A 26,015-nucleotide genomic window follows, 5' to 3' on the forward strand; every position below is an offset into this window, starting at 1 on the left:
GCCGAGTCACACTGTCAGCGCGAAATTGAATACGGTTATCACACTTCACAGATCTTTCTTGCATTGTGAATGCCTAGTTGTGACAGACTATGCACATCTCTAGACCTGAGGATCTTGTTTAGAAGTAGACCAATATAAATTTAACTGCACTAACAATAAGTAGCAGCGAGAGATGCAGACAAGGGCTGTGACAGTTCATTAAGATGTCCTTTCAGACTCAGTGAACACCAGTAGCCCTTGCAACGACTCCTGAATTAAATCTTGTCAGAGAAAGATTCATTTACATATTAGTGACATTTTGATTAATGACAAATCAAATGATATGCCTCTCACACCTGAAGAACATATTGCCGAAAAGATCAAGCAGGAAGGTCCTATCATTAACCTAAAATGAGCACTCTGTCAAAGGAGGAAATCAAGCACTAAATGAAAAGTGGTGCTTTTAGACTGCAGCAAGACAAAGTCGAGGAGATAGCAAGGCTTTTTTTCCCCTTGGTATGAGCTGCACCCTTGTGTGAACTTACCACTGAGTAGAAATCCAAAATCTCCAGGGGGAAGATGGTGAAGAGATTTTTAAGGCCACAAGAAGCATTTCAGAGCTAGTAATCAAGGTGCTAGGTTTAAGTCTGCCTGCCTTAAAAACTATGGCATCCAAGAAGTCTAAATGTCATGAACATTTATTTTCCCTAATAAGGAATAAGATAATTAATTGTTAATTGTGTTAATTTCCCACTTAATGACAGAAGTTGTCTTAGTTCAACTCAAGATTATACAACCATCGAATGTATTGCTGACATGCAAACCCCAGGATCTGTCGGATATACTGTTTGTGGTTACTTCCTGTATTAAGGTCAGAATTTCAAATATTATACAAATATATAGAGAAAGATTCATGTATCTATTATATAAAATATATAAAAATAGACACCAAGGTTGCATGAAGTATTCTTTTCTCAAGCATTGTGAACTTGCATAGGTATTTGGGGGTTTTTTTTAGGGTTTTTTTCTTTTCTTTTCTTTTTTTAATCTTTTTTAATCGCCTAAATGGGTTTTGTCTGGGTGCTGCTGTTTACTTTTCACAGTCCAAATACATGATTGTTTAGGTTAATTAGTGAGTCTGAATTGCCCATATGGATGTAACTCTGAATGATTGTCACTCTTGCTATGTTAGCGCTGTGATAATAGCTCACATGATGGAGGAGTGTTTTGCAGAGGATTCACACCTTGGCCTCTGTGATGGTAATGGCCATGTGGTTTTTTTCTGGCTCATGTGATGACTCACAGGATTAATAGTGGACTACCTCCAAGGGGACAACCCCCACTAGGGGTTTAATACCTTGGACTCATCATCAGTTGTTTTAGAACTGAAGAGGATTTTTGGATGAGAGGCAAGACATCTTCAGAACAATGTGCCCATACATTTTTGTCATCTACCAGATAACACAAATGCTGAATAGAGTATCTTTATCTAAATGCATATAAAGCTAGAATTTTCATTTTTGTCTAAAAACAATATCGCTATCCCCCACGGTGCATGAATGTTACAATCCACATACTCAAAACACACTCAAGTGCACTCTAACAAATGATTCAACTGTAAAAAATAAATAAATAAAACAATTAAAAAAAACAAAAACAGGAAATCACACTGTCAAAGGTCATCAAAGTGTCCATTTTTAATTTTTATCCAGTTGTATTTCTTGACACAGACAAAAGGCACATGATTTAACCCTGACAGACTGGTGACCTGTTTGGACTCTACACTGCCTCTCCCCCTCTGGTTAATAGTTTAGGAGGTCCCACATGTCCATCATTATTGCTATGAATTTAGATGCCACTGAACAATCCTCTTCATTTGTTGTTAAACACTTGCCTGCTACTCATTCATCCATTTTTCTTTTGACTATGCAATGCAGTGTCATGGTGGCTTGAGCAATATCCCAGCTGTCACGGGGTGATCACATTCACACTTACAACCAATTTAGAATTGCCAGTTAACCTAACATGCACGTCTCTGCACTGTGGGAGGAAGCTGAAATACCCAGAGACAACCCACACAGGCACAAGGAGAACACAAAGCTGGGGGATTTGAACCTAGGACCTTCTTGCGGTTAGGTGACAGTGCTAAACGCCACTGCTAGTTATATGATATATATTTCTATGCCAGTGCTAGTGTTTTACATATTTTATGGTTTTTGTGGTGACAGTACCAATATCACAGGCCACCATATAGAGTTTTTTTGTTTGTTTTTGTTTTGAAGACTTTTTAATCCCAGTGAAGAGCTCTACACTGGGCATTGATTTTGGTCAGCAGCTCCCTCTTTCTTTCTCCCCCACCCTCTGTTTTTGTATGTTTGTGTGAACAGTCTCTATGCAGACTGAATCAAAACAAGATCATTTATGGAAGAAAGGATTATTGTTCGCTTTACCCCTGTAAGAAAACAGGAGGCTGAATCCCTGAATAAAATCAATCCCAAATGGTCATGAACCTGTATATACAGTGGGGCAAAAAAGTATTTAGTCAGCCACCGATTGTGCAAGTTCCCCCACCTAAAATGATGACAGAGGTCAGTAATTTGCACCAGAGGTACACTTCAACTGTGAGAGACAGAATGTGAAAAAAAAATCCATGAATCCACATGGTAGGATTTGTAAAGAATTTATTCGTAAATCAGGGTGGAAAATAAGTATTTGGTCAATAACAAAAATACAACTCAATACTTTGTAACATAACCTTTGTTGGCAATAACAGAGGTCAAACGTTTACTATAGGTCTTTACCAGGTTTGCACACACAGTAGCTGGTATTTTGCCCCATTCCTCCATGCAGATCTTCTCGAGAGCAGTGATGTTTTGGGGCTGTCGCCGAGCAACACGGACTTTCAACTCCCGCCACAGATTTTCTATGGGGTTGAGGTCTGGAGACTGGCTAGGCCACTCCAGGACTTTCAAATGCTTCTTACGGAGCCACTCCTTTGTTGCCCGGGCGGTGTGTTTTGGATCATTGTCATGTTGGAAGACCCAGCCTCGTTTCATCTTCAAAGTTCTCACTGATGGAAGGAGGTTTTGGCTCAAAATCTCACGATACATGGCCCCATTCATTCTGTCCTTAACACGGATCAGTCGTCCTGTCCCCTTGGCAGAAAAACAGCCCCATAGCATGATGTTTCCACCCCCATGCTTCACAGTAGGTATGGTGTTCTTGGGATGCAACTCAGTATTCTTCTTCCTCCAAACACGACGAGTTGAGTTTATACCAAAAAGTTCTACTTTGGTTTCATCTGACCACATGACATTCTCCCAATCCTCTGCTGTATCATCCATGTGCTCTCTGGCAAACTTCAGACGGGCCTGGACATGCACTGGCTTCAGCAGCGGAACACGTCTGGCACTGCGGGATTTGATTCCCTGCCGTTGTAGTGTGTTACTGATGGTGACCTTTGTTACTTTGGTCCCAGCTCTCTGCAGGTCATTCACCAGGTCCCCCCGTGTGGTTCTGGGATCTTTGCTCACCGTTCTCATGATCATTTTGACCCCACGGGATGAGATCTTGCGTGGAGCCCCAGATCGAGGGAGATTATCAGTGGTCTTGTATGTCTTCCATTTTCTGATGATTGCTCCCACAGTTGATTTTTTCACACCAAGCTGCTTGCCTATTGTAGATTCACTCTTCCCAGTCTGGTGCAGGTCTACAATACTTTTCCTGGTGTCCTTCGAAAGCTCTTTGGTCTTGGCCATGGCGGAGTTTGGAGTCTGACTGTTTGAGGCTGTGGACAGGTGTCTTTTATACAGATGATGAGTTCAAACAGGTGCCATTCATACAGGTAACGAGTGGGGGACAGAAACGCTTCTTACAGAAGACGTTACAGGTCTGTGAGAGCCAGAGATTTTCCTTGTTTGAGGTGACCAAATACTTATTTTCCACCCTGATTTACGAATAAATTCTTTACAAATCCTACCATGTGAATTCATGGATTTTTTTTTTCACATTCTGTCTCTCACAGTTGAAGTGTACCTCTGGTGCAAATTACTGACCTCTGTCATCATTTTAAGTGGGGGAACTTGCACAATCGGTGGCTGACTAAATACTTTTTTGCCCCACTGTAAATGTATCCAAAACAGAGTGGATTCAAGCTGATGCTGGCAGGGTAGCATATGTTCATATCATGCTACTGTGGCCTCAGTCAGGCCTAGAGACTGGTGGGCCATGGCCTGATAACCTGTAAGGGAAAAATGTGTATTCTCTAACTGGTTAGTGAGTGGTTTCTGGAAGTTGTGTGAAATTGGTCACAAAGAGGGTGTACAACCAAAAATATCCATGTGGTTCCTTTGGTTGCTAGCAGAATGAGGCTTTCACCAATAGTTTGATATAAAAACAACCTGAATAAAATGCCAACTTATCTAGAAACACTTGCTAACTAACAATAGAGCAGTCCTGACTAGTACAGTGCTGTACACAAAGCTGCTTAAATTGACTGAGAAAAGAGTGGACTGGGTAAGAGTTATGAGAGTTTATCCTTTCTCTCACAGAATGTTTTGATAACTATTTTGACAGACTTATAAAAAAAAAAACTCACCCCAAGGAGAGACAGACACAGTCTGGACCAGAGTTATTAGCTAAACAGAGTGCCAAGCATATGAAAAGTCTAAGCAATGCAATTATCTATCCAATTCATTTGTTTTGAATATTTCCAGCCTCCAACCAGCAGCAGCTGAAGCAGCAGGAGAGGTTCAGGAAGAGAAAGCTGTAGCTAATGAAGAGAGTGATGTAGGAGAGGAGTACAGCAGCCAACATGCTGCTGTGGGAGAGCAAGCAAGGGCAGAAGCAACAGTTCCACACGCACCCGTCAGCTATAGCCACAAATAGAATCCAATTCTGTCATGGTCCCAGCTGTGCATCTCCCTGATTCGTAGTGTTTCTGCTGCATTTTTCTTCTTCGTGTTCTTTGGTTTCCGTGTTTGTCCTTTCTGGGTTTGTTTATGTTTACAACTGTGGCATTTTATTTCTGTACTGCTGCCAGTTCACCTGTACACAGGTCTCAACTGCCCAAAAATCACATTTTTTTGTCTATATAACAAAACAAAAAAAAGGGGGGGGGAAGAAACACATAATTGAGCACCTAGACAACAGACAGCCATCGGCAGTGCTATATATGTTTTCTTTTGCAATTAATGATCAACTCAAACCTTATAAACTTAGCACAAAAAAATGAAGGAAGTTAGGAAGTTTAGTTGATCATTTCTTTGTTACAATTCTCCTTGGCAGTAAATCTTATACCTTTGGAAAGTCTGTTTATTTCCCCTTAAACGGTGCCAGATTTTTATGGAAAATGCACTTTATGGGTTGAGCAGCAGAGTTCAGTATGTGGGTTGTCCCCATAAAGAACTCTGTCAATGCTAAACAGCTTGTACTGCTTTGACTCTTGTTTTGAATTTCATCAGGTGTCTGACTGGTGCTTAATTAGCAGCACCTGTGAGCAAGAACCCTGCTACAGTTCGAGTCTGCTCCAAGCATCCCAGATTTCACTGATATGGGTAGGACCCGTGCCACAGGGCAACTTCAAGCTGTTCTTTTTGCAAAATCAAGTTGCACCAATATTTGGAATGAGCCTTGAAATCATCTCCAAAATGAAGGCCATATGAGAGGCAACATCAAAGACAGGCCAATAAGTGGGCACCCACAGGGAGAAACACCACAAAAAGACCATTTCGTCAGTCTGTCAGCACACAGTCTACAGATTTGTAATCATGTTTGCTGGACAATACAGCATACGGCTCTCTACCCAGACAATCTTCAGAGCTGCCAGTAGGCCTATCATGACTGCTCTTCACCATTAGGCCGGTTTGGGCCGCTGTCACCAACATGTGCACTGGAACTTGAAGGTGTTAAGGAATGTTATGTTCCTCTATGCTGATGACTCTAGATTCTGCCTGCAGGTTATTACATATATTTGTCATGGTCTGGGTGGTTTTCCACAGCATCAGCTCCTCCCCACTGGGTGGAGTCTTTGTTGTTCCTCACCAGATGGCAATCGTACCAGCAGTATTTATGACCGGCGCACTCAACTGGTCTTCGCCAGATTATCTGCCAACTTTAGTCAGTTCTCGGCCTCACGTCCGTTCCTTGGTGACTAATCGTGTGTATTAACCGTATCTCTGTTTTTCTCGTCAGCCTCTGAAACCCACCTACCAAGCTCTCCTGGATACCAGTTTGCTGCCGCCGGTAATCCCTCTCCGTTTTGGAGCTGCCATTCTCTCCTGCCTGCCTCCCTGCATTGAATGCAGCACCCACCTGGACCTCTCCTGCCTCCCCCCTCCACACAACCCCCACCTGCAAGCTTGTAAGACAGCTCAGTGTACTATCCTTAGATTCACTCGCAACCCTCTGTGGGATTCCCCTGACTGCTCTGTCCTCTGTTTCAGTGCCCTGGCCCGCCACAGTTTCCCCTGCCCAGTACCTGCACCCAGTTATCCCTGCCATCTAGTTATCATCACAGTATTTTTCTCTCGCCTCAGACATCTAGTTTATGTTCATTGATTCTAGTCTGCACTTTCTGTTAGCCTCTGAGCATTGTAAAATAAAATCTCTTTTCGTTACACCTCACCCCTGGCCTCCGGTTTTGAATCTGCACTTGAGTCCATCCCATGTCCACGGGCCACTGCGCCTGACAATATTATTTAATATTGGATAATATGTTTGAATTTAGAATCCAGCTGTACACCAAAGATTCACCCACAAATCAAGCTCTTGCAGTGTAGGCCTATATCTGCTCCAACTATTTAATAATAATAATAATAATAATGGATACTTTATTGATCCCCATGGGGAAATTACTTGCTTTTCTCTGCATTTGACCCATTCACTCAGTGAAGCAGTGGGCAGCCCACTAAGCAGGCGCCCGGGGAGCAGTGTGTAGGGACGGTACCTTGCTCAGGGGTACCTCAGGGTAGCCGTTAAGTGGATTCGAACCGCCGACCTTCCGATCACGGGGCGACCACTTTACCTACTGAGCTATCCCTACTCCACTCTCCCTGAGAGGATTAAGTTCACCAGTATGGTGTAAATGCAACAAACTAAATTCAGGTTCAGCAACATTTTTCCAATACTGTTTGACCTTCTAGAAACTTTTGTTTGTTCCTGTGCTTTAGCTAGTGTAGTTGCTTCTTGCCAACACCAGCCAAGCTTCACTCCACCAGCTACCAAGCCTGCCTCTCCCATCTGTATTCCAGCAGACACCCTCCTCAACTCACTCTGTTAACAGTCCAAACCTATATTTCCCAGCCTCACTGCCAGCTACAACTAACTTTGAACCACTTCCCCACTTACCACAACTGCAACATTTAAACTGCTAAATTGAATAGATCCTTTTCCAATCTGTTCTTTTTTCAGTTGTTCTTTTGGATTGCCTCTTCAGCTCTTAACAGATTCTGTAAATCTGGCAAAGTGCAGTGCATAAAAAGAAACAATTAAAAAGACATTTATGTTAAAGTCTCATGAGTTACACATATTGCATCTCAAAGTGATGAAAAAGAATATTCAAGCTCACTACAGTCCTTATGTGTGATTTGACTATTTTCTCCTGTGATGGTCTTAAAGGCAGAATCACAATCAAGATGCCACCCTGCCTCATGTGCGTGTAAACATGGATTAACGTCACTACACTGAATGTATTAACAAATGAGGTTAATACATGATAAGCATTTAAGGAGCAGAGAAATTAGGACAAATTCAAGTGCTAAAACAAGTGGGGATTACTCATAATATTTACATTTACAACACTATATTCAAACAAAAATGCAAAACAAAAATATATAAATGCATAAACGGTAAATGCTAAAGCATATTTATTTCCCAGCCCCTTGTTCAGTATGTTTACAGTAGTTTTAATATCAGTAATATATAATATTATCAGTACTGACTAATTTCTATTTTAAGCATGGGCGAGAAGCCGGGTAAAAATAATGCTACAAGAGGAAGGTCCTCGAAATTGAGCTTGCAATACTTTTAACACTCAAAAGGAAAATTATAGTCTTATTTACTGCTAGACCATCTGCTAAACTCTCCAACAAAGAAAGTTAGTGGCGAGTCAAAAAACGTATTAGCGCTTACAAGGCTGAGGCATTTAAAATGCATTTCAAATGAAATATCTGAATGGTTATAAAGGACCATAAATTGCACATTTTTCTCCCTGAGAACATGCATATTATTCAAAGGTAGAAAACAACATTTAAACACTGCTTGCAATGCATAAAATGGGCATCAGCTCTTTTTTTACCCTCTGACACCAACTTTGTGACTACAATCCCTGTCATTTGCCATTATGTAAAGTTAATATGCCAACACTGCACTGACCCAGATTCAAAGCAGAGTTAAATACATGCACACAGATGCGTGGAGCAGCAGGGGAATCTGTAAATGCAGAAGTCAAGGCTCAAACTGTCATATCGCTGTTTTCCAGAGCCGTGTTTTCAGAGTGTCCAAAAAAGCCTGATCAAAGTAGAGCACAACCTTTGAAATTCTCAAAGCAGTCATGTTCTCTAAGGAACTCAAAACCCTTTTTTAAATACATAATGTCTGCAACAAAAAGCTGAGTTACAACGTCTTCTGATAACCTACCCCCAACTGACTGGAAGTGATCCCTCAATCAAATGAAACACTTTTCCAAAAAGTCACATTTTGTCCTTTGGATATAGTCGGTGTTAGTAGAAAGGGAAATTGTAATCTTGAGTATATCGCATTTTACCCCACTCATCAGGATCTGTTTGAGTGGCAACCCTAGAAATATAGTAAAAGAAAAGAAGCTTTAGTATAAGGTGCAGGACAGCTGGTGAATGTAAAAGTTTTGTTTTTTTATCATGAAAACACAAAAGAAGATGAGTATCATAGAAAAAAAACCAATGAGTGTGTATACCTTGTAGAATGCATTATGTACTTCGTAGAGCTGAATACTTCAGTAGCTTTCAACTAATACCTAATTCTTAAAAGGATGACTAGGCACTGGTTGTGCAATTATCATTCAAATGTTCCTTTAAAGGGTTACTGGCATTTCTCCCTTCTACTGCAACTAAAACAATACATCACACAGGGTGAAGTCCATCAATACTTAAAAGAAACAAAAAAAACAAATCCTACACTAATTGGCTTTTACTCATTGATCAATTTGTTATTCTCTTCCCTAACAAACAGGAATTTGTTTTTCTCATTATTCAGTGCACCCAAATTAACTTGAACATTGGAAAACTCAACTAAAACAATTCATGTTTTATATCCAAAGTGGTTTGCCATTTACCATTGCCATTCCCCAAATGGGCTTTTTTTTTTTTTAATCTGTTTTCATTTAATCCAAATTATGTCAAAAAAAATTTTTTTCATTAGAACAAATGTCTAAAATCTGTCAGACCTTCATCACACCATATCTAAACATTCAGTCAGCTGAAGTCACGTCATTTAAAACTGTCAGGATTATCATTATTAACACTCCTCTCATTGTCACTTTTCTATGGTGAGTCTGCTGCACAAACAGGCTCAGATCCACAGTCCTAGAATGCAGCTGGCAACAGTAATATTTGTTTCCAGTGATTTGCTGCAATCTATAGGCTATGCCAACCAGATCTTCCAAGTATGAAGAGAACTGGATATGCTGCACGCAAGTACAGAACACAAGAAAGATTACAGATTCACTGGATAGACAGCTGAATGAAATCAATGACCACCACAGCAGCAACCAGACCAGCCTGTAGGTAATGAAACATAAGACAAGGCAGGCAAAGGCTAGCTTGTTTCCAGCGATTGAGTTTTCAGTTAAGTTAAATATGTACATATACACATACACTAAAATACAGAGCTATATACTTAAAATCATAGATATTATTACTAGATGTATGGCAGCCCATGACAGTTTAGTTATGGTTTACTGTCTGGGATTAACTAATGACAGCAGTTTAGAATAAATAGGTCACATATAAATAAAGATTTATAATCCCACATCAGACATGAGGTTTGCCTTTGGAAGTGGAATACAGTTAAAAAGAATGAAGATGCATGCAATCTGCAACTTCTAAAAAAAAAATCAAACCATCTAGTGGATAACTAAAACCACTTCACTGTTTGTTTGTTTTTTATTACTGTTTTTATTTTATTTTTTAAATGTTATTTGGGGAATGCTCCCTGATTTGTGTTTTAATTTCAAATACTGTAGAACTTGAGCACAGCAAAACTCATTGGCCAGATGAGAAAGTGATGGGAGGAAAGAGCAAACAGGACAATGAAAGCAATAAATGTTCTTCATGGATGCTGAACATGTATGTGTGCAGGTCATGGGTCAGGTTTTCCATGGCCATCTAATATTTAATATTATTACCATAGCCCTGTACGTTGTAGCAAAACAACATAATGGTCATTATCAGGTCAGCTTGAAAGACATATAAGTGGGCTTCTCATGATGCACATAATGTACATGTCCCCTGCTACATAACTTAAACTTTAACTTAGTCTTAAAGCCTCAAGCCCCCATCTTGCTGAACAGTAATACGTTGAAATCTTTCATGGTTGAGTACTCTTCTTTGAATTTTTATTTTTTTAAAATGCTTTTAAAACATTTTGTGAGGTGTGAATGCGGGTATGAATGTGAGTGTCTCTGTGTTAGCCCTGTAACAGACTGGGTGTACACTACCTCTCACCCTAAAACAGCTGGGATTGGCTCCAGTAAAAATTGGTAACTGAAACTGTAAGGTAACTGAAATAGGGTAACTTTTGTCTACAAAAGATTTTTTTTAAAGAATCCTTAGTCCAAAGAACCGGTTGGAGGTCAATCCAGACCACCAGTCTTGCAATACATTGATGGAAATTCTGGAACATGACATATGGCTGTGACTGGGCTCCTTAGGCCAGGGACCATACTATAGCTTACATAATGAATCATGTTGTGTTCAATTAGACAAGCAATTAGGAGGATCAACTAACTAAAAAAGTGCCTACTTAGTTCATTACAGCATGTGAAGAGGATAAACGTTTTCTTACAGACCTCAACAGAAACTGGCTTCATTTTTGTTTTATTTTAAACCAGAGAAAAATGGCGAACGTGATCAATGTCCAGAAACAAGTTGTTTAGCCAAGGTTACTAAAGTTGACCAAAGCAAAGAATGTACATGTTCTTAATCTCATGAAAACATTTTTTTTAGTGTTTCAAAGCACCTGACTGACTGGACCAAAGATGCATCTTTTAACAGGACAACCACCCTAAACCCACACCCAAGACAGCACTAAATCAACAGGAATAGAAACTAAGTCAACTGAAACTGTCCACTGAAGTTACTGTAAAAGAAAGCTAGCCTCTTGTTTAAAAACTCACACACAGGATCACTAGCTCTTGTAAAGTTTTAAAGCAGTGAGTTAATACTGGGTAACTATGAACGACTGTAGGCAAGAGAGAAAGGAACAGCAGGAAGCACAGTACACTGAAGTATGGGAATAATTTCTGAGAAATTGGGAAAGACGCTGAAAGCTGCATTCAGCCACTGCACTGTAGGGCATTTCTGTGAAAATCGGTAAGCAGCTGCAGATTCTAAGCCTTTAACACCCCAGTTTTTGGTTTATTTATAGAAAAGATCCATCTTATCTTGACTGAGGTTGAGGTTCATTTGAAATCAACTTTTGAAGGGGGGGGAGAATTATTTCCCCAGCCACTCATTCCAAGCTTCTAGGCTAAGCTATGAATGTATTGCTCCTGGTCAGCATATAGATTTTCTGTAAGAAAAGAGAAGAAAAGCAGTCACCTAACAATAGAGAAGTTAATTCACCAAGACAGAGCGCACACACACACTGTGGGGGAGGAGCTAGCAAATACTTGGGGCCCATGTTGGTCCCAGATGTAGCCTGAGGTGGGGGTGTAAAAAGAATCAGAGAGAGAGAAGAGAGGCCCCAGAAGCACAGAACAACTGAGAAGATGAGGGACTTGAAAGCCCTCTAGCAAGACTTTCCACACAGCGTCGTTATTGATGATCAAAACAATAAGGTCGCATGATAGAGGATAGGGACAAAGCAGAAGGCGAGAAAGAACCTTCTAGCAACCTGAGTGTGTTGACATGGCACTGCATGGCTAGAGAAATGACAAATGTGCAAGTAAGGATGACCCTGAATTTCTGAAATTACATACAGTTCACCAAACAACATTGTTAGTGCTCATTCATTGATGCACATGCTACATCTGCAAAACACAGCGGATTCCTACAGCGATACCTCCCTGCTGTTGAGTCCTACTGAAACTAACGTGCTTGTTAGTTGTTCATTAATCTCTGAACAGATGAAAAAGTTATCACAATTTTGGGCAATTTCCACATGTCACTATCAAATATCTTTTCAAAGAATAGACATAAAATTTTCTGGTTTTTGAAATACAACATTATGCCAAAACAATATCATAACAGATGCAATCGATAAAAACATCTCACATGAATTATCTGCATGAATGCATTTCATTTTTACTCTTTCAAGCACTCCTCTGAAGGTGAAAGAGAGATCCAAATCACCTGGACAAATTCTGGAAAATAACTTAGGCTTTGTTGTTATTTTATACGCTCAAACCGATAGGGCCACCAGCAGACAAAAAGAAAAATGCTATTAACAATTCAATTTTGTCAGAATCAATAACTGCTTCCAAGAGACTGTGACATCTGTGGGAGGCTGGGGGAGACTCATTACAACAGTAGTGTGACACTTGGCAGCAGCGTGGCATAATACTCTAGTTCAGAACCTCTATGAGAAAAGGTGCCGTCTGTGCTGTGAAAAAATATACAGCTCTCGGGAGAACTGAACTCTGTCCACTGTCCACTCTGTTTTCCACTGATACGACTAAAATTTCATTAGAGGTTGTTTCCACTTCTTAATTAAAGTTGTTATCAAAGAACAGCTTTAATTTTGTAAAGGGAGCTCCTTGGTCTTTATGTTTTGCTGATTCAAAAGATTTCCATTATCTAACTAGCAGCTCACTGTGAAATAAGCAGACTGCATTTTCCCCAGATGCAAGTGTTCCCTTGACAAAACGCGCGATTACAAAATTTTGGGTTTATCAGTGAATTGTATAAAAACAAAACTTGCATTTGACATAACTTATATTTGGTGTTAGACCCAGCTGCTGCCACACTATCCACGGTAAGTTTATACTGTGTGGCAGCAAAGTTATGTTAGTTCTGTGAGTCTAATTAGTTTTTATTTTTATTTTGTTCCACTTTTTGCTTTTCCAAGGTGAGTTTGCTCATTTCAGTTGAGTTTTTATTAATTTAAGTGTTAGTTTAAGTCTTTATTACATTTTATTATATGGAGAGCATATGTCTGAGACAAGATTTATGGAAATTAGTGCAAGTATTACAATAAAAACACAGAACCTTTGAAAGCAGTTGATCACAGTGTTGTAGATGTAACTGTAACTTCGGTCGTTGCTGTGCTTTTTGGAAGTCGAATTTCCCAGAGGAACCCACCCGAGGGATTAATAAAGTTCTATCTTATCTTATCTTATCTTAGATATCCAAAGTCACACACACACACACATACCCAACTCTCTCTATCTCGACATATTAGCAGACGAAGGCAACCGTAGTGATAGATATAGCTATACCCAATGACAGCAACATCGGGAAAAAGGAACACGATAAGTACCAAAGACTGAGAGAAAAGCTCAAGAAGATGTGTAGGGTGAAGGCAACTGTGGTCCCAGTGGTAATCTAAGCACTCGGTGCATCGACCCCCAAACTGGACGAGTGGCTCCAGCAGATCCTAGATAACTGTTTTGGGGTTTTTTCCAGATATAATTTTAGTTTATTTTTAGTCAACTACAATGACCTTGTGTGGCAGAGCTGCTGGCACGAGTGTGGGCGTGACTACCTAAATGAAGGAATATAAATGTCTCAGATATCAGTTAAACAACAAGGTATACAATGAAAAAACATCTTTAAAATACAGTATTGCCATCTTTGTTTGCTTTTGGAAGAGTGACTCATTTAAAAATATAGATGATGGATTTCACTACTTTCTGTGGCCAGTTGTGCAGAAATATTATATATAACATTCCAGATTTCCCATCCTTATGCTGACTTCCCGAATGAATTCACATCAGTTAAATGAGCTAAAAAAATTGGGTTAGCTGTAGCAGAATACTTATGAAAAACCTGGTTTACCAGATGGCCACCAAAAGTTTCTCTCATTTTCTCCAATTTGACATGAAACTTAAAACCATGTTTGAAAAAGAGCTCTTGTGCAAAAAGCCCAAGGGGCTGTTACTGCTACTGAATCTATAAGCGCTATATGCTTACAGGCAGCTGGCCACAGTAAACACAGTATCTGTATGACTACAACAAAGTACATAGTTTAGTAGATCAGCACAGTGTAAAGGGAGCATCCCTGTGAAGTCCTGAACATTACATCCTGACATTAACTTGACATTAAACACTAAAGTGATGAAATATTTACCAGTAAAATTCCCATAAGTCAGTCTTACTACTTCAAATTCTTACAATCATTTAAAAAAAAACCTCATCATTTGTTTGAGTCTATAAAAACCGGGCAGAAAGCAGTGACAGCTGCCTGGATACCTTTCAGCCTAAGAGGATAAAATCTCAAGTTATATTTTGATTTTTAATGGAGTGCTGAATGGAATTTTAAAATAAGTGCAAAATCTAATTTTACCTTCTACCTCACTGTATTGCAATGGGACTTTAAAACAGGGGGAATGTAACAGTCTATCTAACTTGCTAATAGCTTGTCAATAATATAAACTGAAGCTTTCAATGTTATCCACTTTTGTTAAAACTGCTGCTGTATGCACCGTTTATCTGCAGACTCTATTAAACCACTGTGCAAATACAGTGTGTAGGACAATGCAAAGTAGTGTGCAAAAGTCTGCAGTCTTCCACGTTTTCCATTGCTTGATGGATTAAACTAGAATCGCACTTATTCATGTTCATAATTCAATTAATCTTGACAATATCTCTAATGCTACTGACTGAAATGCAGCTCCAAACACGACCACTATGTTTCATGCATGGCTGTAGAGACTAATGCACCTGATGCCACTGATGTTAACTTCTTGTGTGGTGACAGCCACCGTTCCACTGTGATTATTTCTGACATGGCTTCAGCGATCATTAAACAGATCAACTAAAGGGTCAGCTCATTTCTCGGGTCCTGTGTCAGATCCTTTCTCTATATTTTCCTATTTCTTCCAGATACTTTTTTCCTCTGTTGTACATTGTTTCAAGGCCTGCCAATTCTTCGTTTGTCCTCCACATGTCCATTTACCTTTTATTTCTTAAGGATATTAAACACCCTGCTGAGATATGCCAAGTTCTCTTTCGAATCACCTTAATGGCGAAAAAACATTATCTTAAATGTCAACCTGTTATCTTTTGTTTTTTGTAGTTTGAACTAAAGAAATGCGAATAAATTATATAATTTTGTGACAGTGTGCTAGTAAAAGGTGCCTAAAGATACAATTTAAAACAGTCTTCTTGCAAAGTTGTCTGTTATGTTCAAGCACATTAGTTCATCCTTTGAACTAGGTGTCTCCTGTACGCTTGAATGTTTCATAGATCAGTATTGAGTGGCTTAACAAACAAACAAACAAACCATTCCTCTGAAAATAGTCATTGGGTGAATAAGCAGCCAATGTCCAAAGAAAAACCATGAAAGACCTTCAAAATATCTGAAGAACTATTGCTCAGGACCATTTCTTTATATTTTGCTCCTTGGAAGCAAAATATAAAGAAATGAGCGGTGGCTCAAGCCCTTTGCACAGTGCCAAATTGGCCATTGATGTGGACATGAGCATGAATAGTTATCTGTCTCTCTGTGTTAGCCCTGTGATGGACTAGTGATATGTCCCTGGTGTACCCTGCCTCTCACCCTCTGGCAGTTGGAATAAGTTTCATGGCCCACTGCAACTCAGAACCGAATAAACAAAAGAAAATAGATGGATGGTTATATGGATGTTTTTTGTTTTGTTTTTTAAAATATTATCACACTCTGATTTTGAAGCCATCCCACACCTTAAAATCTGTGAATATCTGTTCGCAGCTTACAGTGGCTGAAAAGGGCAGGATTCCTATAATTCCAAAGTGCTGTTAAAAATTTAGCTGCAACCTGGTTTTAAGATCCAAGTTTCAAAACATTAAAATTTAACAATTGTTCCCACACAAGTCAATTCGTGATGACACAAGAGATGCACATACATTGCACTTTTCATTTATTTAAATTTTATTAGCTTCTTGAGTCTCCTGATGGCTTCCAACACTTCATGAGCATTTTTTTATGGGAGGAAATGTTATTCGACCACACCCACTCACAGACCATCCTCAGTAATTGAGATTGAGTTTATTGATTTTTCTTTTTCTTTTTTTTCTCTTTTTTGGTAATGACAGTCTTGTAAAGAATCAAGCTTGGCTGGAACACTATAAATGTTCACTCAAACGGCCCTTTTTCCCGGCATTGTAGCTGCAGTTGTGGTCTTTTGCAGAATAATAGACATGAAAAGTAAATTAAGAGAATACCCCTGTTCTTTGTGGCTGTGCCAAACTGCTGCTGACACGATATTTTCAAGTACTGCTGGATCATCTAATTTATTGTCCCCCTTGAAAAAATAAAGATCTCAGTCCTATTTTTTCCTCTATAGTCCATTGTGGAATAATGTTCTATAAAAAGTTAAGGATTAATCTAACCAATGCAACATATGCCCATGTCATATACTATTGAGTAGGCTGAAAAAGAGTTATCTGTCCCCACACACACAGACCAATAACACTGTTTCGCAGCAGCACAGTATTATGCCTTGAAAATAGAAGACAATGAATGCTTAGTGAAAATGCCTGCTGTCTGGACAGTGCAATTCTACATGAAGGCACAGCAGGATAATATAAACCCTAGTTTTAGGAGAGTTAAAATCGACACTGTGGACAAGTGTGCTACAAGAATCGATTGTTTGCTGTTGTTGCTATTGCCTCATCCCTCATCTCTTAAACACCATCAAATATTTGTGCAAGAGCTGGAGTGAAAGAGGGCTTAAGAGGAGAAGCAGTCGTGTTCCACTTAGCGGGGAACCATGGCTACCTCAAAGCTCTGCTTCGGTATAACAACAACAGGGGGTTCCATGGTAGTCAGCCAATATCACTTCCTCTCCCAGGAGACAGAGAACACAATGCACTCCTGGCTGCGATTGATTGCACAGTCACACCCATAAATTATGGCCTTTCCTTATCCCCCAGTGACAGAAACGGGATTTTATACTGTAAATGACATACACTAAATGAGCCAAAATATTTCCATGATTGCATAAAGGTGGCTGGAAAAAACTACAATTTTTGTTATTTGGATAAGAAAAGAGTTTAATTGTCTCACAATTAGTTCAAATAAATTTTGCTCAACAATGGACAATGTTCTGATTGTGATTGTGTGACTTTGATTTCAAATTGTTGTTGAAAGGTTTGAGTTCTTCGAAGCAGTGGTGTATGATGTACTTATCCGCAGCAAATGTATTCCTCACATGCAACAACTCTAGTTTGAAATCCAGCAGGCCGTGCTGGTGGACTCAAACAAACTCTAATTAAGCCAACGAAAAAGAGGTCTATCTAAAAAGAAATGTAACGATATCATTTAAAGTGTTAATTGTATTATTTCACCTCTTTATCCTGCCATCAGACGGCTCTTTCCATCGGGAAACAGAGAACGTTATATACTTCTATAATCTCTTAAAAGCCACTAGACCAGCGGTCCCCAACCTTTTTTGCGCCACGGACCGGTTTATGTCTGATAATATTTTCACTGACTGGCCTTTAAGGTGTCGCGGATAAATACAACAAAATAAAACCAGTACCGGTACCAAAAAAATCGGATTTATTCATAACACACGGGAAAAGACCCAGGGCCACCGAGTTAACAATAAAAACTATAGAAAAATAACGCTAAAAACCGATAAAACCCCTTAAAATCATAAATTTCACACCCGAGCCTCAACTCTCGTGGTCCAGTACCAAACGACTCACGGACTGTTACTGGTCCGTGGCCCAGGGGTTGGGGACCACTGCACTAGACCACTTAGCCAATCATTAGACATTATCAGACTCTTCAGATATTTGCTTGTTAGATTGATGTTAGGTTTCATAATTTGGATATTCTTGTTTGCTTTGTTTATAAGGAAACATGGACCCTCTCAGCTTGAGTGCTGACAATCCTCTCACTCAAGGAATCTATCACCATGCTCCAGCTGATCTCATTGTTGTCTATTTAGCAACTTTTTTAACCAGACCTTTTTGTTGTCCTTTTCTGAAAAGGGCCAAGCTCGCAATAGACAATAGCAAAAGCATTGCGTCACTTCCAGCTAATCATTTTACTTATGCCTGTTGGCAAAATCACAGCAGACATACCTTATCTACAGCACTGCACTGCATAGTTTCTGTCCCCATACTACAAACTGCTTCTCCAAACTAGGGTAATACAGTGATTAAGGGTAAGTACCTCATACAAAACTACTTCAAAGAAACTGAGCTTCCCCTTTAGGTTTTTCCAAAAGATCAATGTGATTAAAAACCCTGTAAATAAACAATGTCATGCTACTGACTAAAGCACACTTAGCATTGGTTAAAATGACAACAATTAAATATATATAAATCACAAAGGTTAAACAAATAAGCCCTGCATAAAGATAAGGTCTAAGGCAGATGGTTAGACAGTGACACATATATGCAGCATTTCCCAAAGGGCAGAGCAGAGTCTGTCCATTCTTGGCAGCGTGGAATCACAGCTCTTGCTTTGGCTGTCTCTTGTCAGTATTGTGTAAAAGACATATTTAGTGCTTATAGTTTTACATAGCAAAATTAGTGCAGCTACACGTCTTCTCTTTGATCATCAAATCGAAGCACGGGAATCTAATTGAGTGCTGAAATCATTAGCTGATTATTTGATAACTATTCTTCAGAAACTAATGTGACAGTTTTGTCAACAGTTTTCATACTTGCGCTATCATTCAGGTTATTTTACAGGCAAGACTGCCTCATCTTCCACATTTTGCCTTATTTAATTTATCCTCAATATGTGTAATACTGTTAAATGTTAAACTAAATTAAAATGTAGGCACATTTTACACAAAATTGCTTACTAGTTTTCTGGAACTGTATAAACTAAATGATTAATTTGTGTATTTGAAAATAACTAATGAATTACCTGAACATATAAATAATCACTATAGGTGTAATCACTGTGACAGCTGGCAAACATAACATCTGTTGATGCCTTTGGAGGACACACATATAGTTTTTTTTCTTCCTCAAGACTTCTTTTAAAATCCAAATCATTAACACTCTAAACAAGATTCCTCTTTGATTTGAACTTCGACTGTCTCATTTGTTCCAGGCTTCCCCTTTCTAGCAAACAAAATGTGAAGATAAACATAGGAGGGAGAGACCAGCACAGCCCATCAGTGTCAGCTCAGCATGCCCCCTTGCCAATCAAAAGTTCAGATTCTAAATCGAGACACTGTGTGAACTCTAGAGGCTTCTGGGATCTCAGATCTCCAGTTACAGGAAAGGAATGAGGCAAACTACACTGGGTCACCAAGCAGAGTAATAAATGAACGCAAACACTACACACACAAACTTAGAATTTTACAAAAAAATAAATAAATAAATAAATAACCAGAAACTCAAAAATGTATAATATGCCAAACCCTCACTCGACTGTATGTTATTCCTATGTATGAGTGCTTCCGCTGAATAGAGCGCTTTAGTTTATTCCACTGTGCCATAATGTGACAATAGGGCGATTTAAGGGCATGAAAAGTCTATGCGTAAGTGAACTCGGGTGGGCTAAATAAAGAGGCTACTAAAACAGCTATTCCTCATTTAAAAAGAAACGGACTTGGCGTTAAAAGTAGGGTTTGCACTTGCAGCGTTGAGACAAAGCAAAGCTGTGTAGCGTCACTTTGCCACTTCACTTCACATCCTCGACTCGGACGAAGACGGTGTTATAATAACGGAATCAAAATCAGCTGCGAGCTAATAATAAGTCTTCGGCTGCCGCAGAAAAAGAGTGATGAGCTCACAAGTAACAAAGTAACAGTCTCGGCTAAACAAAGAGGATTAAAATTATCTAAGAAATGCAACAGTGCTGTTAACAACACGGCGGGTGCATGCTTCACTGTCTCAGCGTAAAACAAGAAACGGGAGGTGTTCTAAGCAGCCCCTGAATAATTAAGCAGCTTCCAATGCAGGTGTGGGTCCGTTATTTTACTGGCAATAAAGTACCCCGGTGTCTTTTAGCTTTAGCTACTATACTAGCCTAGCAGCCTAGCATGGCTCTGCCCCACAGACAGGCTTTCAGCACTGGGTTCACTGGATAGCAGCGCTCGGGAGTGCGGTTTAGATAACGTTAGCAGAGTGGGCGACACTGAGATTTTTAGCTAACGAGAAATTTCCAGCTCAGTATATAAAAGTCTCTTGATTCTGCTATGGTAATAATGAAGCGTAAAGTATTTCGACGAGGGGTTGTAGTCAAGTGCCCCGCCAAACTGGCTAAAGCACAATGATGAATGAAAAGCCGGACCTCGCCTAAGCTAATGTTAGCAGCACGGCGGGTCAGTCAGTGCAGCAAGTGTAATGCTACCAATGTGCTAGCAGCAAAAATCTCTCAGCTGACAACTAACTACATACCTTTAACCGTTGGAGATGACACCTCTTGTAGGTCCACAAACTACTCACGGCGCCTGTTCTCACTGAGTATTTCCCAAACAGAAAACGAAGGGGGTGGGGGGGCCTCCTATTCAGTAAAGCCACAGCAAAACGTGCAAATAGACTCAATCCGGACGCTTTCCTCAGTCTTGTGGTGCTGAATCTAAAAGCTACACGCTTCTGTCGGTGTCTCGGAAGTGCCTCCTCCTCCTACAGCTCCCTGCGAAATAATGACCCCTCCCAGCGCTCCAACCACAACAACGGAGTAGGCAGGTGCAGATGATGGTGCGCTACTAACGGAAAGCCTTGCAACATAGTGGACTGTGTGTGTGGTAGATTCCAGGGCTGTCAAATCAGGAGAGTCTCCGTCGTTGACGCATGCGTGCTTCCTGTGTGCGAGCGCTTCTACGGGGTGTAGGAAATCTGGGACTCTGAGAGCGGGATGGAGCTGTTGGTAATATTAAGCAAAAATATACTGTATTTGTGTTTATGACATCATCAAAATTGAAGAAATAAATATAATAATATAATAATAAATAACAAGCCTACTAAATTAGCTGTGTGGATAACACTAGGTGTGATTTGCAGAAAGTTATGTCTGATTATCTTAGACAGGATAGACACTCGATATTTTGATAGTGTGACACCAGCTTGAGAGCCAGCGCTGTGCGTGATACATAAAGAATTAATGTGTGCCTGGCAGTTATAATAGTTTTGCATGATTCACTAGATTTTTTTAAAAAATTATTTACTTCCCTTTATTTTTGTTTCAAAATCACATTTTGTTCTTTCTGGATCTTTCTGGATTGAATTAGCCTGTTTTAGTTTATTATTAATAGTTGAAAAAAACATTATTAGGAATAGGTTTTGCAATTTCCTTTTACCAAAAAAGCAAACACTTTTATCATTTACAGTAATGTAAATATCCTCATCAAATCAATATGCACCAAAGCCAAAGTTGAGACTTTCCTTGTTTTTCTTAGCAAGCTACCAAGTTAATTTTTTCTTTTCACCTCTATTAACTACAGCTACAGTTTCTTTTTCACAGCTAATCTTCAGGAATTCGTTTTCCAGGAAGTTAGGAAAAGTGTGACAAGGACCCATTATGCGCAGAAGGACCCTGAAGCTGAAACAGTAATTGTATTATTTACATTACTTTTACTGCTGTGCCTTTGCTTTCTAAGAAATACTGAAGAGATGAAAATAAAAAATCTACAAGGGCTCCCACTCCTCCTGTTCACATTCATATCATTTATTGACTGAAGTCCTTTGTTTATTGTAGTAAAATTGTAACTTAAATCAAGAAATCAACAAAATCAACAAAATCAACAAAATCAACTGGGGGTAGGGATAGCTCAGTAGATAGAGTGGTGGCCCCATGATCAGAAGGTTGGGGGTTCGACTCCACTGAATGGTTACCCTGAGGTACCCCTGAGCAAGGTACCATCCCTACACACTGCTCCCCGGGCGCTGCATTGGTGGCTGCCCACTGCTTCACTGGGTGAATGGGTTAAATGCAGAGGAGCAATTTCCCTATGGGGACTAACACATTATTACACATTAAGAATATTCTAATAATAAAAGGTTTATTAATCTTTTCTATACGGAACACGGACCTTATCTCACCCAGTCCAAAACCCTGTAACATACTGTCATATGTACCTTCAGCCTTACTGGAACTTTTTTATATACATTCTTTTCCCAGTCCCCTGGTTATCTGTGGTGATCGTGGCTCAAGAGTTGTCAGTTCGTCTCGTAATTGGAAGGTTGCTGGTTCGAGCCCCTGCTTGGACAGTCCCGGTCGTTGTGTCTTTGGGCAAGACACTTCACCCATTGCCTTCTGGTGGTGGTCCTCGCCTCTGTCAGTGAGCCCCAGGGCAGCTGTGGCTACAATGTAGCTTGCCATCATCAGTGTGTGAATGGGTGGATGACTGAATGTAGTGTAAAGCGCTTTGGGGCACAAAGTAAAGCGCTATACAAATACATTTACCATCACTCTTGACCTGAAAGTATTTGCATACCTTCACATGTATTTAAAATTTTGATAGTTTGTACAATTACTTTTGAGCCTCTGAAAATGGGAGACTTTCTATAAAAAATGACTGTAATACTTAAATGGTTGTCAAATTTCTGAATCATAGTTAAATGTTAAATGAAAGTTGAAAGTCTGCACTTCAGTCACTTTTGTTTTGATTTCTTGGATCTTCTTTTCCTTGAATAGATAGCAGATAAAGAAGAAATAATAAAGCAGGGAGAAAAGGTGTGAGGGCAGTCATCCATCAAAGGGCCCTGGGTTGGAGGCATTTGCCTTGGGGCATATGGTTGTCTGCACAACATGTGAACTTAACCAGCACCCCCAGCACATTTGGATTGTTTGATTTTTATTGATTTTTCCACTATGGTGGTGTACAGAAATAAAACTACAAAAATGGTGTCACTGTCCAACAAATTATTGATAAGGCATAAACCTGCACTACCAGCTATAGGTTTTTGGTAGGTGATCTTTGACTTTACGGCGGGAACAACCTCATGGGATGCTTTTAGATTCTATGTATGGTAAATCAGCAGAAGACAACTGAGCTTTATTTGTCAATTCATCTTGTGCCACTTTACATTGCAAGGTAAAGATTTGTCAACATCGCACAGAGAAATCCAGTATCACTTGACAATAGTGGCGAGACGTTGCAACACCCTCATCTGGGTCCTTTTCCATGTAACAGAATGGAGGAGCTATTTCTGGTTATCTGTGCTGCGCACACTGTCCCTTAGGGTGAGCCCAAATGCACTGTAAAGGAAACTCATTTCAGCCACTGCCCATAGCTCATGACCATTTGTGATATTTGGAACACAGAATAATGGGTTTAATTGTGAGCTTTGCTTTTGGGCTAAACTCCCCTACCACACTGATACCCCAAAACAGAACCTGGATTACCACAGGTGTGTTATCTGTCCACTTCACAGTCTCCAGATCCTTCTTAGCTTCACTCATAAACCCAGCTACTCTACCTGAATTCAGCCTTCCCAGTCATATGAATGCAGATCAAGCAGCAGAAATGCGCTTTCTCTGAAGGCTGGCCGGCCTCTCTCTTAGAGATAGGGTGAAGAGAACAGTCATTTGTCACTCCTCCACATTAAAATGAGCCAGTTGAGGTGGTTCAGGATGCCTCCTGGGTGAGGTATTCTGGATATGTCCTACTGGGAGGAGGCCCGGGGTAGACCCAAGATACTGGTGAGATTACATCGGTGTAATTTTGGATAAACTGAAGGAGGTCTATGTGGAGAGGGAGGTCTGGGCTTCTCTGCTTTTGCTACTGACCCTACGACCTGGCCCTGGATAAGCAAAAGAAAAAGGATGGATGGATGGATTCAAATGATAACCATTTATCTCTAAGTAGTTTCAAAGAAGCTTTGTGATTAGGTTTCAGCTCAAGCTTGATTGAGATGGTTGACTGTCCTCTACATATCATTTGTACAGTGTTTAACTATGTATTATAAGCCTGCTATGTTGTAACAGTAATGCATCATACAGACTTTTCATATACCATAAAGAACAGAGATGGAAAATACACAGAAATTAATTAAAAAAAATATCCCCAGAACTCATGACAAATGGTCCCTCTGTTCTTATTTCACTCAACTATCTAGTCATCCATTACAAACCACCAAACTACTTCAGAAATAGGCTACATTAATTAGTCATTTATCACTATGTCAGCGCACAAGACAGTCTCAGAGGAGAGAGTCACAAAGTTACATTCAAGCTTAGTCCGTTGAACTTGAGGACAATTACAGAGTCTGAAATGAGCAGGTAATCACTGAAAGCCTCAGAGAAGTTATGTCTCCCAAGGAAATTGGATTACACAGAGCTCCAGCCAATATATTAGGTGAGTAAGACACTACTGAATTAGATAGACCTTTGATGCTGTGCAGCTGTGGAAGACAAAATCTCGCTGCCGAGCATCAACAGTCTTTTAGGGAAATGACCATGTTATCGTCAACTCAAGAGTGATGCTAGAAAGAGAATTTTTCTAAAACTAGGGTTTGTTTGAAAAAACAAAGAGTGAATTAAGATTGCCGTGAAAATGATAATCAGTAAAGGTAATGAAAAACAAAAACATTTATTTTGGGGGACAAATGGTTATAGCCAGTTGTGTGCATTGTTTTAAGCTCCAGTATTCTTTTTCAGTCTCCCTATTTCTTTGTCGTGGGAGAAGAAAAGAGCAGGAATAGCAGTCCATTGTCTCCCATCTGCTTGTGTTTTTAGTGCATGGCAGTAATCCAGCACAACATGTTAGCAAGCTATTCCTCATTTGTCAGATAGAGGTGCGTGACTATAGGGTTTCTGTATAGTTGTCTCAGGGTGTATCCAAGCCTTTCACTATCTGCCTCACTGGCTTGAACCACCTGGTACCACACTACACTGGGAATAAATCTCTGAGTTTGAATAGTTGCTAACTACTTTATTATATTTAGCTAAAGGCAGGTAGACTAGAGCAGTTCAAGATGTTAAGCTATTTTATTCTTGTAAAGCTACACAGCTTTCATGCTGAGATTTCCTCTGATTTCAGCAAATTGCTGTCTAGTCAGTGAGTGCTGCAATCTGCAATCATTCGTGTAGCATGTGTGTATACATGTGTATGTAAAATAGCAAGTGCAAACCATTGGCTTGGTTTATATAACCCCATCTGTTCAGAACTCATATTCATATTTTCCACAGTGTCCAGCTGCACACTCCTCTGTACCCAGAGGCCAGGAGCTCCGGGGATTGTCAAACTGTCTGTAATGTCTGGCTTCTATTGCTCTCTCCACATAATGAGGTCATCACTACACACAACACGTTGTACTTTGGGGCTGAATATTAAAGTTTTGAAGTCCCCTAGCTCACAAAATCCCTTGCTTTATCCTGTGAGTCAAAGAGAAAGAATTTAGGACAGGGAAGCGTGATTGGGACTGCAGTTTCTAAAAAACAACAGTGGAGGTTAATATCCCATGAGGACATTGGCTTTGGCTTACTTTTGGCTTTTCTACATTGTTATTTAAGGGTTATTCATATCACAGAATACAATAGCTGTTTCATTTTTGATTGCCAGAGTCAAGAATAGGCACTATCGACTCCATTGTTTCCACCCTTCTGGTTATCATTGTCCTCACTTGAACACAAATGTATCAGATGGTTGTGGGTATTGTTGAAGCTATGTAATCAGTGCTTTGTGTTTAGGAAGAACCACAAAGAAGAATGAATATGAGGAATGCAATACACCTTATTGATGTTGGAACAACATAATGCATAATCGATCTGAATGGTATTTC

The 26,015-nt window shown here is 39.8% G+C and overlaps 1 protein-coding gene across 1 annotated transcript in view; it reads right to left on the reverse strand.

Annotated features, from left to right (window-relative positions):
* ctnna2 (catenin (cadherin-associated protein), alpha 2) overlaps window positions 1-21,004 on the reverse strand; it is a 358,241-nt gene extending 337,237 nt beyond the window's left edge. Inside the window, exon 1 of the mRNA XM_085355934.1 lies at window positions 20,688-21,004. The gene's annotated coding sequence lies outside the window, so the exon portion shown is untranslated. The remainder of the gene's footprint in view (window positions 1-20,687) is intronic.
* Between the last annotated feature and the right edge of the window lie 5,011 nt (window positions 21,005-26,015).

Source organism: Diplotaxodon limnothrissa, linkage group LG6, assembly GCF_057381915.1.
Source record: "Diplotaxodon limnothrissa isolate DT_005_m linkage group LG6, D_limnothrissa_male_GT1.1, whole genome shotgun sequence".
Taxonomy (NCBI): Eukaryota; Metazoa; Chordata; class Actinopteri; order Cichliformes; family Cichlidae; genus Diplotaxodon; species Diplotaxodon limnothrissa.